The sequence below is a fragment of the Sebastes fasciatus genome, chromosome 5 (assembly GCF_043250625.1).
Source record: "Sebastes fasciatus isolate fSebFas1 chromosome 5, fSebFas1.pri, whole genome shotgun sequence".
NCBI classification, from domain to species: Eukaryota; Metazoa; Chordata; class Actinopteri; order Perciformes; family Sebastidae; genus Sebastes; species Sebastes fasciatus.
Genome location: NC_133799.1, coordinates 11,659,774 through 11,666,321, shown reverse-complemented (window position 1 = coordinate 11,666,321; position 6,548 = coordinate 11,659,774). Strand labels below are relative to the sequence as shown.

Sequence of the window (6,548 nt, the reverse complement as noted above, 5' to 3'; positions counted from 1 at the left end):
TTGTGATGTCTGATGTGTGTTGCGGTTTATGGGGCGAGGGTTACGGTTCTGGGGCGGCTCCAAATCCGAATATTGCCTTGGGCACCAAAAGGGTAGAGCTGGCCCTGCTATGATTCAATAGTTTATAATCATTGTCATTTCAGGAACTTTTGCACTTTGACTGAAACTCTTTAAGTTAATATTTACTAAATATTGTATTATTAATATGAGTTTTATCAGAGTTTACTTTTCTTTACTTAACTTTGTTGTTGTTGTTGTTGTTGTTTTTTAGTTTTTTTTAAAACCTGCATGTGATTTTAGGCTTTATAAATAAAAATGTGATTGTAAAGAGGAAAAAGTATAAACAGAATGTTGAAAGTGTGGTAAGTTTTGTTTATATATAGATACATGAATAAACAACCCTCGCTCCTAAAAAACATGTTTATATACTAGTAATTGTAACAAAATCAATACATAAATTTTTTTTTTAATGATTTCCTTTATCAACCTCATTTAGAAAACATGAATTAGGAGACAAGATGTAAAAATGGCGAGATCAGTTTGTAGTGTAAAATGAATGTCATTTTTAGGAAACAGTGTTGGAATAAACAAACTGGTTTAATAGTATGCATTTTTTCATTTACACAGACTGGGCCGTCAAGTCCTACATAAGTCCATCATTTGCCACAAGTGACATGAGATATGAGGGTCACTGGAGGAAGCTGAAGTGGACTTGGCCCTGGTTGCCCTGTTTGGCCCTGTAATGGAAATAAAGCCCTGTAGTGGCACCGAGACTGAAGATGAAGCCCCCAGCTGGCCCTGTGTTTGGCCCTGTGCTAGAGAGCGGGCCATTGTAGTTCAAGTTGTGCAGACAAGATGGTCTGAATGACCGTTAGACGAGACTGGGACACCAGAGACCATGAAGACTCCCTCAGGGATAAAACAGAGAAGAGAGAGAGAAGTAGACTAGAACAAGGTAGTGGTGGGAGACAGAGTGCTGCAGGGAACAAAGGAGTTCATAGCTGTCATTGGTTTTCTCTTTTTTTGTAGTTCTATCCATTCTTTTGTCTGAGGGGGAACTGTAAGAGCCAGGAGGCCCTGAGCAGCAGCTGGCAGGTAGGAAGAGAGGGAAGGAGGGAGTGAGGAAGGAGATAAGTGAGAGAGGTTGGATAAAGAGGGAGGGAGGAATGGAAAGATAGGTGGAGGGGACAGAGGCCAGGAAGTTTGGCCGCATACTCAAATCAAATGTTTAGCTACATCTGTATTACTAAAAATGTCATGGTAATCAGGTGATAATTAGCAATTAACCTATTTGAAATTTATTTTTAATTACTGTCAAATTACCCAAATATTGATCGAAATTACTTTGTTTGGCTGTTTTGACTTGCGGCTTGTCTCTGGACTTTTATTATTATTATTTTATATCTATTATAAACATTATTTAATAATTATGTTCTGTTATTTCTCAATAGCTGGTAATTTATTTAATACATTTCCAGGAAAAGAATACAAAGTTAATTGATATGCTTTATTTCCATGTCTGCTGGTAAATAGATAATAATTGGCAAATAACTTATTTGAAATTTCTTAACAAAACTCCCTGAATCATTACATCAGCTACCAGGTCACATTTGTGCAGATAATAAGTCACACAGTGGTGAGATTTGTGCCGGATCAGAAGTGTCTTCGATTAGTTTTGGTTTTCCACCTCCACTCTTCCATGCTTCTCAAGCCTAAGGGCCCTATTTTAACGATTATATACTATTTTAGCGTAAAATGATTAAACTATGTTTATAATAAAGTAATTTTTGATACATTTTGAGGTAAATATTGAGGTAATTTGGCAGTAATTCCAAAGAAATTTCAAAAAGGTTACTTGCTAATTATCACTTAATTACCATGAAATTTGTCGACCTGTAAAATGAAGTGTTACCCAAAATATTGACAAGGTACCGCTAAATAACAGCATATTTATGAAGATATCAATCATACAAATAAGACTAAAGTTAACAAAAAGTATTGTCCAAATTAGAGCTATGATAACCAATGTGTCCACGACACATATGATTATAAAACCTATGAAAAAAAGGGTTTTAGCAGGATACAACTGTGCAGCAAAGCATACAATAACAGTAATACAATATGCAGTCATGACACCAAAAGAAAGAAAATATTATAATGTGTAATAAATACCAGAAACCAAACTGTCCTTATTTCTTTCTTTTGTGGTATAGAGTTAAACTTTAGACGTACAGTATGCTACATTCAGACACACACACTCACACGCACACACGCACACTGACTGGGTCTCAGTTAACCAGAGAGTCAATAGGCTGCAGACAGACAAGTGTGATTACAGCAGATACTGTTGCTCTCACTGCTCAGAGGTCTCTCTCTGTGTGTCTCAATCATGGAGAGAGAGAGAGAGAGAGATGAAAAGACAGAACAATCTGGTTGTTTGTGCTCTTCTCTCAGTGTCTCCGTAGTGAGCTGTCAACTTACAGTACAATGTCAAACATCAGACTTGCTGTCAAGTGTCTCTCTCTGAGCAATCTTTAGACTTGAATCATTTCCGATGCAAAATGCAGTAAACAAGGTCTTCAAAAGAAAAAGCTTTTACAACATGTTGAAGAATTGGTGTAATATTAAGATTCCACAATTTGTGATGTTGTTTGTTTTTCACATTTGTCTTCTTCCTGTTGAAACACAATTTCACCCTGAGGTTTCCCAAGGCAATGTTTGACATCGCTCACAAACAATCAGCAAAGCTTTTCCTTCTAGAGGAACCATTCTTTTTAATGTTGAACAGGTATAAAAATCCATTGTAGAGGAGCTAGAGAGTGTTAAAGAGAGAATGCAATGCAACAACAAATGCCTGTAATTGGAGAATCATGAGATAAACAGTGATTGTGCTTCATAGAGGTGTGTGTACATTATTTCTAGTAAGCAGTATCAAAACAGCCTACAGTTACTGAATCTATCAAAAACAGCCATAACTTTAAAAATATACAGCTCTGGAAAAAATTAAGAGACCACCTCAACATGATCAGTTTCTCTGGTCTTACTATTTATTGGTATGTGTTTGAGTAAAATTAAAATTTTTGTTTTATTCTATAAACTACTGACAACATTTCTCCCAAATTTCAAATAAAAATATTGTCATTTAGAGCATTTATTTGCTCTAACTGGCCAACTGGTCAAAATAACAAAAAAGATGCAGTGTTTTCAGATCTTGAATAATGCAAAGAAAACAAGTTCATATTCATTTTTAAACAATTCAATACTAATGTTTAACTTAGGAAGAGTTCAGAAATCAATATTTGGTGGAATAACCTTGATTTACAATCACAGCTTTCATGCGTCTTGGCATGCTCTCCATCAGTCTTCCACATTGCTGTTGGGTGACTTTATGCCACTCCTGGCGCAAAAATTCAAGCAGCTCGGCTTTGTTTGAGGGCTTGTGACCATCCATCTTCCTCTTGATCACATTCCAGAGGTTTTCAATGGGATTCAGGTCTGGAGATCGGGCTGGCCATGACAGGGTCCTGATCTGGGGGTCCTTCATCCACACCTTCACTGACCTGGCTGTGTGGCATGGAGCATTGCCCTGCTGGAAAAAACACTCCTCAGAGTTCGGGAACAAATTTAAAAAAAATGTAAGAATAAATAAATACATTGTTTTCCTCTCATGTTCTTATGACTTGAGATCCACACTCCAGGCCAGTAGGTGGCGCCATAAAGTTGTTTGCCAACCGCCATAGAATACCAAAGAAGAAGAAGAAGAAGAACGATTACCGTGGCAGGTGTGTTAATTGGGATGTTTGGAGTGTGCAGTTGCAAACAGTCCAGGGTTTAACGTTAGCACAACTAACTTAGCAGTATGTGAACAATAACAAAGTGATATGATAAATAATTGCATCATTAGGGGTTAAGGTGAGCATGACTGAGCCCTGGCATAGGTTAAAAAACTACCTTAATGAATGATAATATTAGCTATAATCACTGGTTTAACGCACCAGCAGTTCCTCCACTGAGGAGCGTTTACCTTCAGTCAGGTGTGTGAGGACTTTCTGCTGTAAGTGACTGTGGAGCCTCATTCAGCTGTTTGAGAACTTTAAGGAGCGCTGAGTGGGAAGGGGGTACTGAGTGGACTGGTTAGTGGTTATATTGGACATAAATAGATAGAGGAGGACTTGCAGAAGGCCATTCAGAAAGGTGAGTACATCTCTGCTGTGTGCCATGGTAATGTTTTATTCTGCTGTTGATTATATAGGCTTAAGAAGTGTCAAGCTATGTAAATGATGTTACCTAATGTTGATGGTGTCCATAGCTCTTTTTTATTTGTTGTTGGTAATATCTGCTTAATTGTTTTATTTTTGTCTCTGTTCTGGTTGTATAATTGATAATCAGTTGTGTACACTGTCTGCAAAGTTCCCTTAATAGAAAATGAATATAGGCTATAGACCTAATGTTGGTTTGGACATTAGGGCTCTGTGCTGTGATGTGTATACATTGGCATGTTAATGCACTATAGTAGCCTAAATGTGTTCTTTACTTTAAAGGTCCCATATTGTAAAAAGTGAGATTTTCATGTCTTTTATATTATAAAGCAGGTTTAAGTGCTATATAAATACTGGTAAACTATCAAAATGCTCAATATATGGAGAAATACACACAGCCCGTATTCAGAAATTGTGCGTTTGAAACAAGCCGTTAGGATTTCTGTTCATTTGTGATGTCACAAATAAACAATATTTAGACCATTACACAGTTTTAAATGTAAATATTCTAAATGTGTCCCAGTTTATTTCCTGTTGCAGTGTATGTGAATAACATCAGATGACAGGAAGTAAACATGGACCCAAACTGTTGCCTAGCAACGGAATTTTGTTGCAATTCCGTTGAAATGCACTAAAACGGAGCGTGTCAGACAGAGGGTAAATACAGTTATATTCAGGCAGTCAGTATGAGGAAAATTAAGTTTTTTTTTAACATTACAGCATGTAAACATGTTCTAGTAGAAACACAAAATACAAGTATGAACCTGAAAATGGGCATAATATGGGACCTTTAATAGGGTATCATAGCCTAACATCATCATCGTATACATTTTTTCTATAGTTAGTTAGTTTCTGTAGATTTTTCTGAGTACCTTTTTACACAAGTAATTATACTTATACTGTAAAATTTCTTTAAAGTAACTAGAGATGGCTCGATACCACTTTTCAATGTCCGATAGCGATACGGCAACCTTGAGTATCTGCCGATACTGATACCAATCCGATACCGTCTTTTCCCCTCTCTGAAACATCTAAGTTTAATACATTTAATAACTTTAGTTACTTTGAAGATTCAAGTTATTAATACAAAATATAATGAACTAATAAATGATGATGTATTACTATAGATTAAACTACCAAGTAGTATATAAAGACATTAAAATGAGCTTCACATTTACCAGCTTCAACATTAAAGTGATGAATACATTAATGCCTGACCGTCAGACCCCTGCACACACAATTGGTTTAGAGACCTGCATTTGTGTTGATAGTCGGTTCTGTTTTGAAAACTCGCACGTTCACATTTCTGTTGGGGCTACACTCAAAACATTTGGGGCATTAGCCCCGGCAAAATGACCTGGAAACGCCGACTTAGAAGAGTGATTGTGCCGGACTGATCCCCGGACAGCCCCGGCACAGATGCCGACATAGAAGAGCGTATGTGACGGAAATGGTTCGGATCGGATTATACTTTTTTTTGCCTCCGATATCCGATCCAGTGATTTTGGCCAGTATCGGACTGATACCGAAACTGCATATCGGATCAGCGCCTCCCTAAAAGTAACAGTAGCTTACTTTTACTTTAGTAAGTAAAACCTTACAAATTTACGCACTGTTCACATAAACTGGTAAGAGATACATAGATACATGTACAGTAGCAAAAACAATCACTCTCTCTCTCTCTCTCACACACACACACACACACACACACACACACACACACACACACACACACACACAAACACTGAGCTGTAAACAAACATGGTGCCCAGTCTGTCTCGAAGCAGGTCAACTGTAGCCTAATGTCTCGTGCATACAGCTGACTGTGTGTGTGTGCGTGTGTTGCTGGCAGTGCCAGTGGTCCATTCAGTTACACCAGGCAGCCTTGAACACTCAATCACCCGTTTATCTCGGCCTGTCTTCCCCCAGACACACACACACACACACACTCACTCACACACACACCACCCTGACCAGGCAGATGGTTGTGCCACCCCTGCCAAAGCAGTGTGACAAAACACACAAACACACACACACATAGACACACGAATAAAAAGGGGAGGGGACCGTCTGTTTCAGCTGCCCCTTCTTGTCACAGAGAGGTTGGCATCGGTCGTGCCCACCATCAATCCATCATACTACTCTCTCTCTCTCTCCCTGTGGGGACCCCCTTTCATGCCCACCTGTTACTGTTAAATAAGAGTGAATATAACAGGATGTAAATAACAGAAAAGTCACCCCAAAAGAACACAAGTATAGTAGATATAATAGAGTTTACAGTCTGTAGGG

At 38.1% G+C, this 6,548-nt stretch overlaps 1 long non-coding RNA gene across 1 annotated transcript in view; it reads left to right on the top strand.

The window, feature by feature from the left end:
- The first annotated feature begins 3,791 nt into the window (after nucleotides 1-3,791).
- The window catches only part of LOC141768589 (uncharacterized), a 59,854-nt gene continuing 57,097 nt past the window's right edge, over nucleotides 3,792-6,548 (top strand). Inside the window, exon 1 of the long non-coding RNA XR_012594101.1 lies at nucleotides 3,792-4,194. This is a non-coding gene — a long non-coding RNA (uncharacterized LOC141768589). The remainder of the gene's footprint in view (nucleotides 4,195-6,548) is intronic.